At 40.7% G+C, this 12,433-nt stretch overlaps 1 long non-coding RNA gene across 1 annotated transcript; it reads left to right on the top strand.

Moving 5' to 3' along the window:
• Positions 1-1,556: 1,556 nt before the first annotated feature.
• On the top strand, positions 1,557-3,667 carry LOC141075423 (uncharacterized). Its single transcript, XR_012227271.1, has 3 exons — positions 1,557-2,125; positions 3,243-3,311; positions 3,530-3,667. It is a non-coding gene; the product is annotated as an uncharacterized lncRNA (long non-coding RNA).
• Positions 3,668-12,433: the final 8,766 nt, after the last annotated feature.

The raw sequence follows: 12,433 nt of genomic DNA, 5'->3' as shown, positions 1-12,433 counted from the left end.
GGTTCCTAAATTGTCTATTTCTGCACTTGGTCTTCGCAACCCGAGTAAATTCTGTCCTCCTAGCACATACCATGCGGCGGAGACATTCATTTCGCTGGTGGACCGTGAGGTCAAACTACTCTCTCATCAGGCACAACTCGGTCTCTTCAAAACTCACTCTAATCTGTCACTTACTGAAAAACAAGCTCTCAATTCTATTCACAATAACAAGAACATCGTAATCAAACCGGCTGATAAAGGCGGTGCTTTAGTGGTTATGAACTACACTGATTATAATAAGGAAGTGAATAGGCAGTTATCTGACACTAATACCTATAGGATTATCCCTAGGGATCCGGTTTCCACCATTACTCACAAAATCAAGGAACTGACCAAAACTTATCTGGACAGTCATACAATTGACCAAAAAACTGCCAATTTTCTGATTAACCCTCATCCGATTACACCGGTTTTTTATATTCTACCTAAGATACATAAGTCCTTACAAAATCCACCAGGCAGACCGATTGTAGCTTCTACGGATTCAGTTCTATCTCCATTATCCATTTTCCTTGAGAAAATATTCACACCTCTAGTCAAACAGACAAGGTCTTTCCTCTTGGACACAGGGCATTTCTTGGAAGTCATTCAAAAATTGGGTAATGTACCACCAGGCAGTATCCTTACCACCCTAGATGTCAATAGCCTATACACATCGATCACCCACGATAAAGGAATGGAAGCCGCAAGATTCTTGCTTAATTCTTCAGACCTGTCCACAGACTCCATGGAATTCTGTATAGCCCTACTTAAACTAGTATTGCATGAAAACTACTTTCTATATGAGGACACCTACTATGTACAGAGGTGCGGGACTGCAATGGGCGCGAACATAGCGCCGGCTTACGCTAATGCCTACATGAACCTGTTCGAGATTAATCATGTTTTCTCCAATAATCTTTTTTCACAATATGCTATAGAATATCATCGCTATATCGATGATATCTTCTTTGTCTGGACAGGTACGATATCATCCTTACAGGATTTCCATCTGTATCTCAACTCCATTTATCCAGAACTACAATTCACGCTACATTTCAGTATGGAATCAGTTCCTTTTTTGGACACGAGAGTTTTACAGGATAGTGAGGGTACTCTCTCAACGGACCTATATTGTAAACCTACCGATAGTAACAGTCTTTTACATTACTCGAGTTGTCACCCAAGAGCCACTAAGAACAGTCTACCACGTTCACAGTTCAACAGGGTAGCACGTATTGTATCGGATCAGGATGTCCGCAATGAGAGGCTCGACACAATGGCTAGGAAATTTAGGGACAGACGGTATCCATCCAAATTGCTGGAGATCGAAAAACAACGGGTACTAACACCCCCTTCCCCTCCACCTACAAGATATCCTAGAGAAAGGATCCCCTTTGTTCACACTTTTCATCCGCTGATGCCTAAAGTTTACTCTATTATTAAGAAACACTGGCCTCTCCTTTATAAAGCTTACCCGGACATCGGTTCTTTTGAGGCCCCTGTATTGATCTGAACTAAACGTCCCACCAATGTCCGTGACAAGGTGGTAAGGGCTGACATAGGCAGTAAAGTTTCTACTACTACCCAGAGGTTACTCGCCCCTCGCCGTTGTGGCACATTTCCCTGCCTCAACTGTGCAGCCTGTTCGAATGTGATCAGGTCAGACAATATCACTCACCCTAGGACAGGCAAGTCTTTTCCGATACGTGGCTATTATACGTGCGATTCAAACTTCGTGGTTTATTTGGTGAAATGCCCATGTGGCCTCCTCTATGTAGGGGAAACAACCCAACACGTCAAAGACCGTATTGCCAGCCATAAGTCAACGATTAGATGTCAAAAAAACTGGTTACCCCTGCCTGAGCACTTTACTAAATACCGACACTCAGTTGCACAGTTGAAATACCAGGTAATTGAGCATGTACCCCGTCCGAGGAGGGGTGGTGACCATATCAAATTATTAAGAGAGAGGGAAACATACTGGATATATAAGCTTGATACTCTGACCCCTAGAGGGCTGAATAGAGAAATAGACTGGCTTATATAATGACTAACAACCTTTTTCTGTTATTTTTGCAGACTCGTTAGTACACTTTAACCCTAGGTGAGTTTGCTCCGCCCACTGGACTCTGTCTTAGATTGAGATGTTTGCCCCTGTGTATGTGTATATATGTATATATATGTAATTTTTTTGTGTATATATATATATATATATTGATACACTTATGTCTACATGTCCATACATAAGGTATTGTACATGAGTTAACAATGTTTTGCTGATTTTCATTATTTTCCATCTACCTCTTTTTATTTTTATTTTTATTTTTACTTTACATTTTTTTACTTTTTTACTATTATTTTTATTTTTATTTGTTTTCCCTATTTTTCTACGGTTTTCTTTTTCTTTTTTAGGATTCACTATTTGTCTAGATGTCCTAACCATAATTATGCAATTTTTACTAATTATCTGTTCTTGATCAATAGTACATTTACCTAGTCTGTATCCTATGTAATCCATACATCATGACAACATTATACCGCTTTCCTTCTGATAGGATGAAAAAATCGCTATTTTCCCTATCACCAGGGCAACCGCTGTATGTGTACAGCTTAATAGTATAGTCCTTAGACATGCGCAGTGCTCCTATTGGGACAGCGCGACGTCACTTCCGGTTCAGAGGTTCACTTCCGGTCTGACGCTACCACCCGGTCCCTATTTAAATACCACTTCACCCTGATTGTATTAGCATGACGCCACTGCAGCTAGGCGTGGGAGCGCCGCTATCTAGCACCACTGCACCAGGTACTGTATACATGGCCATCTTTAGTGGCACTTTTCAGGGACGCTTTTTTAATTGACTATCATCTGAGAGTGTGCACACCAGCACATACTATTTAGTTACAGCAACCTTTTCATGCAAAGTACACTGAGATATATGATACTATCTAGGGACACCTATGTAACCAACAGTCATATCGTATAGCATATATATACCATTTAAAAACTACATACAACTATGCCTGCTCCGTGCACAGTATATTGCGGTATTACGGACATCCTGAACACTATATTATCTGTCATAAGGAACACATCCACCTTTATATAACAGCAAAACATTGTATTCCCCTTGTGTAGATGGCCTGCTTTATGACCTTATAGAGACATCATGGTGTCTACACATGTGAATCTACTAAACTACGATTTTGACAATTCCTTTCAGCCATCTTTCTTGGGCTATTCTCTTGGGAGTTCTGTTCTTCCTTATTCAAAGATCCGAATTTCAATTCAGGTAATCACCTTTTCTCCTATTGTACCTAAGATGGAGTTGGTTCACTGAACCTTTTTTACTTGAGTGTTCTACATGTACCATATTGTATATTTGTATATGCTCTGTATATATTGTTTTACTATTGTTGTTTATTGGGATTATTTTTGTTTTATTGTATGGTGTTGTAATTCTCTTGTGTTTATTTTCTCATTTTCTGATGTATTTCTCTTTATTTACAGCGATAAAAGTGATAAAGGCTCGGATTGAGCCGAAACGTCGTATTAAATTATATCGCTTCTACTTCGTGCTATATATACTTGTTTGGCTCCCACATGTTTTGTATATAATAAAAATAAGCACTTATTTGCATAAAGAAACCCCTCTGAGTGTGCGGTGAATTATATTATTATTGATCATTCCATACTGGCCGAAGAGAAGCTGGTTTCCCCTTCTAGGAGCCATGGCGGTGGGAAATCCAGTCGAACTACCCCCGTGGAAGGACATCATCCACCAGGGCCTGATCCACCACCCGAACCCAGCAAGACTCCACCTATCGGCTTGGATCCTGAGAGGGACATCCTGAAGGCAAAGGGATTGTCGGATCAGTAATAAAAGAAGAAATGATCCAGCTGAAGTGCTCTGTTGATTTATTGAGTGCTGTTCAGACAACAGAACATTGTTTACGCGTTTCTGGCTAGACGCCCTTAATCATAGCCAGATTAATCATGGTTATGATTAAGGGCGTCTAGCCAGAAACGCGTAAACAATGTTCTGTTGTCTGAACAGCACTCAATAAATCACCAGAGCACTTCAGCTGGATCATTTCTTCTTTTATTACTGCTGTGCGGCCAGGGCAGGGCCGGATCCGAGTCTGAGGTGCGGTGAGGCCAGACGTGGGTGAGCTGGTCTTTCAAACCAATTGTCGGATCAGGTCATATCCACCCTACAGGCCAGTAGGAAACCGGTGACATCAGCAATCTATCGAATGATATGGAAAAGATTCTGTCTGGAGGGTGGTAGGTCCGATCTCGTGGCAAGCACCCCTGACCTCCCTAGCATAATAAGCTTTTTGCAGGCAGGTTTTAATAAAGGCCTTAAGCCCAGCACTCTAAAGGTCCAGATTTCAGCCTTGAGCGCCTTCTTCGATTACCAGTTAGCTTCACATCCCTGGGTAATAAGATTTATAAGAGCCACACAGCGCCTGCGCCCCACGATTAGGCAGCTCACCCCGCCTTGGGACCTGGGCCTGGTACTTAGGTTTCTCTGTACAGACCCCTACGCTCTCGGTGAGAAAATAACCATCTCTGCTCTCACTCGTAAAACGGCCTTCCTAGTAGCCATTACCATGGCCAAAAGAATAGGGGAGATCCAGGCCCTGTCCACTAAGGACCCATATCTCCAGATAAGAGACGACCGTATAATCTTAAGATTAGACCCGGCATTTACCCCAAAGGTAGCCTCTCCAAGAAATTAAACCAAGAGGTAGTGTTACCATCTTTCTGTGATAATCCCCGTAATAAAAAGGAGCAGCGTCTTCACTCGCTGGATGTGAGGCGCGCAGTTCTAGACTATCTAGAGGCCACCAATAGCTGGCGCATCGACCCAAACCTGTTCATCCTTTTTGGGGGTAGAAATAAGGGGAAGAGGGCCTCTAAGGCGTCCATCGTGTGCTGGATTACCTCAGTAATCTCGGACGCCTACCAAGCTGAAGGCGCCAACCCGCCAGATTCCATAAAGGCCCACTCTACGAGGGCGGTATCGGCCTCATGGGCCAAACGGGCGGGGGCGTCGGTTGATCAAATCTGTAGAGCAGCAACCTGGGCCAGTCTTAATACATTCTGCAAGCACAACAAGCTTGATGTGTTAGCTGGTCAACAGACTGCATTCGGGAGAAAGGTTCTCCAGGCAGTAATCCCACCCTGAGGAGGTGCTTTGGTACTCTCCATGGTGCTGTCAGGTGGACGTCCTGGAAAATAGGTATTAGACCGACCGGTAATGATGTTTCCAGGAGTCCATCCTGACAGCACGGGTAGTTCCCTCCCGGTTGTGTTATACTACAATGTATTATGTTATGTCATATGCTGTAATATGATTGTTTCATTAAACTGTTACTAGCATCATCCACCTTGTGGTACTTGTTAAATCACTGAGGGAGAGGGGGTGGGACATGACCTTTTAACCTCTCGTGTGCTTTCCTGTCCCTGTAAGGAGGAGGAGGACGTCCTCCATGGTGCTGTCAGGATGGACTCCTGGAAACATCATTACCGGTAGGTCTAATACCTATTTTTTATAAAGTTCACTGAAAGGGTTAACTAGCAGGACAATTTTATAGAGCGGGGCATTCTGGATGCGGCAATACCAAATATGTGTACTTTTTTTGTTTATTTCTTTTTTTTACATAAATATATTTATTGGATTCAAAGTTTTAATTTTTTTCTTTATTTGGGGATTTTTAAAAAAAAAAAATTAAAATTTTTAACTTTTTTTTAAAACTTTTTTATATTGTCCCAATATGGGACATCTTCATTATACTGACAGATCGCTGATCTGATACTCTGTAATGCTTCTGCACTGCAGGGCATCAGATCAGTGTCTGACATGCAGGGAAGGAAGCATGTCAGCTCCTGCTCTTAGAAGGTGGTCACAAGCCACCTTCTCTGAAGGATCCTGAAGGACAGCTTGGTCATCTTGCTGCTAGGGTTCACCATGGAGACTATCAGCACAACTAGGTGACATCACATTGTGCTGATGGAAGCAGACATTGAGCTCACTCCCTGTGCGATGCACCTCGATGTCGCTGTCATTATTGATTGCAGCATCAGAGGCGTTAAACGTTTGCTATTGCTGCTAGCACTGTTCGTGGGCGTTGCTATAGGGTGTCAGTTCTCACATGGAGCTGACACCAAGACCCGATCGCTCCGTGTGAGCCCGCGTCATCACAGCGCCAAACATGGGTTTATTATTTACCATGTTCACTATGTGGTAAAACTGACCTGCCAATATGATTCACCTGGTCAGTACGACTATGCGGATACCAACAATGTATAGTTTATTTTTTTAGTGCTGAAAACATTCTGACATTTGTACGAATACAAGTTTTTGCTTTTGTCGCCATTTTCTGAGACCCGTAATGTTTTCATGTTTTGGTAACTGGGGCTGGGCGAAGGCTTATTTATTGTGCCCTGACCTGCCATTTTGATTATTGCTATTTTGAGGTAGATGCAATGTTTTGATCGCATTTATTGCAATGTTGCAATGACTAGAAAAAAGGAAATTCTGGTGTCTCAATTTTATTTCTCATTACGCTGATTACCGATCATATTAAGTTTTCACCTATTTTGTCACATCAGACATTTCTGAATGCAGCAACACCAAATATGTGCATTTTTTACCATGATTTATTTCTAAGGAGGAAAAAAGTGGGTTGATGAGAATTTTTTGTGTTTTTTATTTTTTTTCATATTTGAATTTTTTTGACCATTTACTTTATTTAATAGTCCATTTAGGAGACTTGAAACTATGATCATCCGATTACCTGTGCTGTACTTTACATAGCAGTGCTTCAGCCCTACTATGTATAGCAGAAATCACAATCTCCTTTGTAAGCCAGCCATGAGCCGGAATTCACAGGGGTATCATAATGACAAGCACGGGGGTCTTCAGAAGACCTCCGGCTGCCATGACAACCCACGGGCGGGCGCCCCACAATCACATGACAGAGGCGCTTATGGTCAAGATGAATAAAGCGCTTTTGGATGGCAAGTGTTAAATCTATCTCTGACATCGAGATTTAAAGGGAATCTGTCACCGGAAGTTGCAGGCCTACATAAATGGCCTGGGTCCGGTCCAATGGACGGTGTTTCTTCTTTTTTCTCTACCCCATCCCTGGCCCCCGTCCGCGTTCTTCTCCGGTATTCTTCTCCATCGTTTGCACATGTGCAAAGCAATCTTGCTTCACGTACGTGCAGTATGCTTTGCCCAACTGCGGGCAAAGCCAAAAATCATTACTGCGCATGCGCCGGTACACTATGTCGCGGAAGTATTTCGCTGTGGTTCGGGACATAGTGTACCGGTGCATGAGCAGTAATGATTTTCGGCTTTGCCCGCAGTTGGGCAAAGCATACTGCTCGTGCATGAAGCAAGATTGACGGAGAAGAATACCGGAGAAGAGTGCGGATGGGGGCCCTGGATGGGGTGGAGAATAAAGGAGAAACGCCTCCCATCGGACCGGACCCAGGCCATTTAAATAGACCTGCAACTTCCAGTGACAGATTCCCTTTAACAGGTTAACAGCTGCAGGCAAAGTACCACTACACCAGAGGCTGTTAAAGGCACATGACAGCTGATTAAATCAGTTTTTATGTGTGGGGAAAGGTGCGGGCTCAGCGTCTGAGCCCATATGAAAGTCAGGGACACAACACATGACTTTAATATATGTTATATGTCATGAAAGGATTAACGATTATGAATGAAAGCTATTACAGCACAATCTGCTCTGCCATTACATAAAATAAAAAAAAAAATCTATATGTACCACCCCTGTGATAAAGGCTAAAGCAGGACAGGTGTAAAATACTGATCAAACAACCACTTACACTCCAACGATTACTGGATGAAGTAGTTCATGGTATTGCAAATGCATACGGATAAGGTTTTTATTAGAAGCCTCTGTCCTGCTCTCCACTGCCCCACAATAATAGTAGGTCAGTGGTGTAATTTTACCACTCCTCTTCACAGTCAATAAAAAATATAGAGGTGGCATTAGCAGGGAGAAATGAAGAGGATCTATGTACTGCAAGTGCACGGATACGAGCACCAGAGCACTTGCAAACCTAATTTGCATATCAGTAAAAGCTGAATTTCTGTTCAAAAGCACAAAAGATGGCACAATAATAGGTTTATTGTTTTAGACTGTCCTATCCTGCACTACTTCTGCTTGCATTGGGTTATTGTTATTCACAGATTCTCCTTAAATCAGTCTTGTCGCCATTGTACCACATTCTAGGTGTAACAGCCAAGGAAACAAAGTAAGGTTCCTATAGTAATGTAGAATATTTTTCTGAGGAACATCATCATGTGAAGCTTTACAGAATCAATTGAATGATTTCTCACTCAGTTATATTACATTATAAAATAATGAGATCAAATAAGTACACCCTCCTTGAAATTTGTAGTTTGTTGTATCAAGACATAAATTAGGTAAATGCAACCTTAGATGAACAACAACACTTGGCAAATTACATCAAGTCATTATTTATTTACTAACAACCAGGCCAAAAGGAAGTACACCCCCTTACTCAATAGTTTCTAGAACCTCAGGGGCTCTGTCTGGAAGTGTGACATGTTGTCCATAATTTATCCCAGTGAAATTTGCCCTGAAAAAATAAATTAGTTCTCTTTCATTTTTGAATGCTACCATTAGCACAAACAGCAGTTTATGACCACATCCAGGATATCTGCATTCGGGATCAATTATGAAAAACAAATACTATTTTATTTCATTACAGTTTGTGAGAATTACAAAGTAGGGGCTAAAGAACATTTTACCAGAAAAAAAAACATTTTATTTTCTTTCCTCATCCAAATGTTGTAAAGTTTTGTGAAGAACCTGTGGGTTCTAAATGTTCTCCACAAACCTAGAAGAATTTGATGATGGGCTATATTCCAAGAGTCACTTGTAGAGGTTTCTCCATGCTCTGGAACCTCATGGCTCTGCAAATGCGACATGGCATCTATAATCCATTCCAGCCAAATTTGTGCTAAAGAAATGTAATTGTGCACTTTCCTTCCCTAGTTTTGGCATGTGCCCAAATATTAGGCATCATTACATTCAAGATAAATTTGTTTAGCAAATTAAGGGGTCCATTTTTCCTTGTTACTTCTTGTGTAAAATGCAAACTTTGGTCTAAAGCAACATTTCACTGGAAACAAAAGTTTTTTTTATTTTCGCATTCAAATTTTAAAGATGTATAAAATGTCTATGGGTACAAAGTGGTCAACATACCCCCACAAAAATTTTTATAAAATGAGGTCACTTGTGGGGGGGGGGGTTCTGCTATTTAGCACAATCTAGTCCAGCTAAACTTATACTTCAAATACGAAATTGCACTTCTTCCTTTCCAAGCAGTAAATTCACGCCACATTTATAGTATTGCCTCATTGGAGATTGATTATTACATTTGGATGTGTATTTTCTGCTATTATCCCTTATGAAAATGTTAAAGAGAATCTGTCACCTCATTTTTGGCCTATGAGCTGCTGCCACCGCCATCAGGAGCTTATCTACAGCATTCTGTAATGCTGTACTGTAGATAAGCCCCCAATGTAACCTGAAAGATAAGAAAAACGAGTTAGATTATACTCACCCGGGGGCGGTCCAGTCCGATGGGTGTCGCGGTCCGGTCCAGCTCCTCCCATCTTCATACGATGATGTCCTCTTCCTTGCTTCTGTCGCGGCTCCTGCGCAGGTGCACTGCTCTGTCCTGTTGAGGGCAGAGTAAAGTACTGCAGTGCGCAGGCGTTGGACCTCTCTGACCTTTCCCGGTGCCTGTGCACTGCAGTATTTTACTCTGCCCTCAACAGGGCAGATAAAGTACACCTGCGCTGGAGCCACAACAGAAGTAAGAAGGAGGACAGCATTGCTAGAAGATGGGAGGCTCCAGACCGGAGTGCAACACCCACCTCATCCGACTGCGCCCCCCAGTGAGTTAAATCTAACCCTTTTTTTATCTTTCAGGTTACATCGAGGGTTTATCTACAGCTTTACAGAATACTGTAGATAAGCCCCTGATGGCTGTGGCCACACCTCATAGGCCAAAAATGAGGTGACAGATTCCCTTTAAGTTTGCCTCTAAATCAACATTGAAGTGGAAAAAATGGAATTTACATTTTTCACTTTTCTTTAGTAAATAAGCAAAGAAGTTCCTCTAAGCAGATAGGAGACAGAAGAGTATCTAGAACCCAGTAACATATAAAGTAGGCAGTAGAAACTATGTAAATCCTAGGCAGTATCCTGTATGGTAACCTTGATACTGTACAAGAAGTCTAAGAAAAGTCAAAATTTGAAATCAGGCAAAACAGTATTGGTAATATTAGTCATGTGCCAGTTGTGGACCAGTGTCCTGAGGTGACCCCAGAAAGGATGCTAAGTGAGTCAAACTTTACAACTGCAATGCAAGTAGCATCCCTGACATATTTCTCCATAACAGTAAGAACCAATATTTGAAAGGGACAATGCCTAAAGTGCTTGGGCAAAATATGCATCTCAAAGTATTGTGATGCAACCCATACCCATATTACAATTAATAGTCCCAAAAGTAAATAGAGATGGGGGAAAAAGAAAAAATAAAGAAAAAATATTAATCTATACCACTGTAGCAGACATGGATGGAGCAAGTACAACGGAATGGCAGACAAAATAGAAACAAAAGACAAGAGGGTAGTAAATATGATACCCGTACTTACAGAGAGGTACAGATCCGAATGTGCCTGGGCCCCAATGCGTGTTTCACCCTGCTTCCTCAGGGGGCATGTGTCTATACAATACCTGAAGGCTTAAGAAATTTGCAGGGTACATTTTTTAAAATGTTATCACATCTGGATATCTTTCATTATATTATACACTCCAAGCCCTTTGTAAATTGAATAGATCCATAAAAATATGATTTGCAAATTTCTTTGAAAAAAATGAAAAGTTACTGTTAATTTTAATTAACCCTAATTTTAGTCCTCCAGAAAAAGTTCAAAGGTCGTTTGAGAAGTGATGATGATGAAGAGCAGACGAACGGAAAATGTTACTTGTTAAGTCTTTTATGTGATTGGCATGACTATCTGGAGTTTGGATATAAGCATTCAAAGTTTGAAAATGTGGTAATTTTTCCACATTTTCATCAATATACAGTTATTTTCACAAAATATGCAATGAATTTTCAGCTAACATAAAATATAATCTGTCATGTAGAAACTAGCTCTCAGATGGATGCCAGGGGAGGTATGAAAAATATGATATATGATGGGATTTCTTTAATAGGCAACAAAGCATTGTATTATTGTAATTACCCCAAGGTCTAAAAATTCCCATTGGTGTAAAATCATCAGAGGTATATTATTTAGTACAAACCAACTAATAAGTTGAAGAGCACAAAAAAGGCCTAAAACATAACAGTGAGGCCTATGATTGAATGGAGAACCTATGCGAGAAAGAAAGTCCTCCAAACACAATGTGTTAATGTAAATGATAGTTATAAAGTAAAAAATGATGTAAGCAGAGTACAGACCATAAAGAAATGAAAAAGCAAACATTGAGCAAGTATGGTGAACAGGTGAGTTGAGTCAATTCTAGACATTGAAAAACAGGCTTAAATAAAAAATGAGTAAGCGCCTGAGGTTACATTAATAAAGGAAATGGTGTCCTCATAGACAAAGTGCTCGGTACAAATGGTAAATTCAAAGAACTTGCCTACAGACGCAGATAGAAGTACTGGACAGTGCTGGGTATTGTTTCTGGTAACTCTAATGTAAATTAAACCAAGTATTGTACCAATGGCATGGAGCACATAATTAAGGGGAGAATCCAGAGGCAGCACAAAAAATATATAAATATATAACAGGCAGTCAGATAGGCATTTGTAAGTAATATTATAAAAATATAAAGAGCAATATCAAAGCCATGACCAATAATAAGATATAGAAATCAAAAAGACGGGTGTTTTTAGCTTACCACGCCGTGTATTGTAAGGTCACGGTTGAAGACGATTCCTGTAGGGTGCTAAACCTGCCGGTGATTGCGGCCAAATGGAATCAAAGATGGAAGGAGGAGTCAGTGAGCGCGGCCATCCAGGTTATATAAAATAACTTTTTATTTAGTTCTCAAAACCTAAAAGGATGAAGGTTAAAAAACAAACTGAAGCGTTTCTGGCATGTTAGTACCCTTAGTCATTTTTATATAGTGAAAGAAACCAAGGTGCATATACAGTATATATACTGAGAACAAATCACAAGTGAGAAAATGGGTGGAAACACCATAATTAATGCAGACCCTATGTGTGACATCAATGTTATATTTCAACTTACTGACTGCAAGAGAAAACAATAGCATAAGTTATATATGTAAAATAATGAGAATATATGATAGTTATATGGGT

Source organism: Dendrobates tinctorius, unplaced genomic scaffold, assembly GCF_039654945.1.
Source record: "Dendrobates tinctorius isolate UK_male_01 unplaced genomic scaffold, ASM3965494v1 ptg000351l, whole genome shotgun sequence".
NCBI classification, from domain to species: domain Eukaryota; kingdom Metazoa; phylum Chordata; class Amphibia; order Anura; family Dendrobatidae; genus Dendrobates; species Dendrobates tinctorius.
The sequence above is the reverse complement of the archived record's forward strand: the minus strand, read 5'-3'. Positions and strand labels throughout refer to the sequence as shown.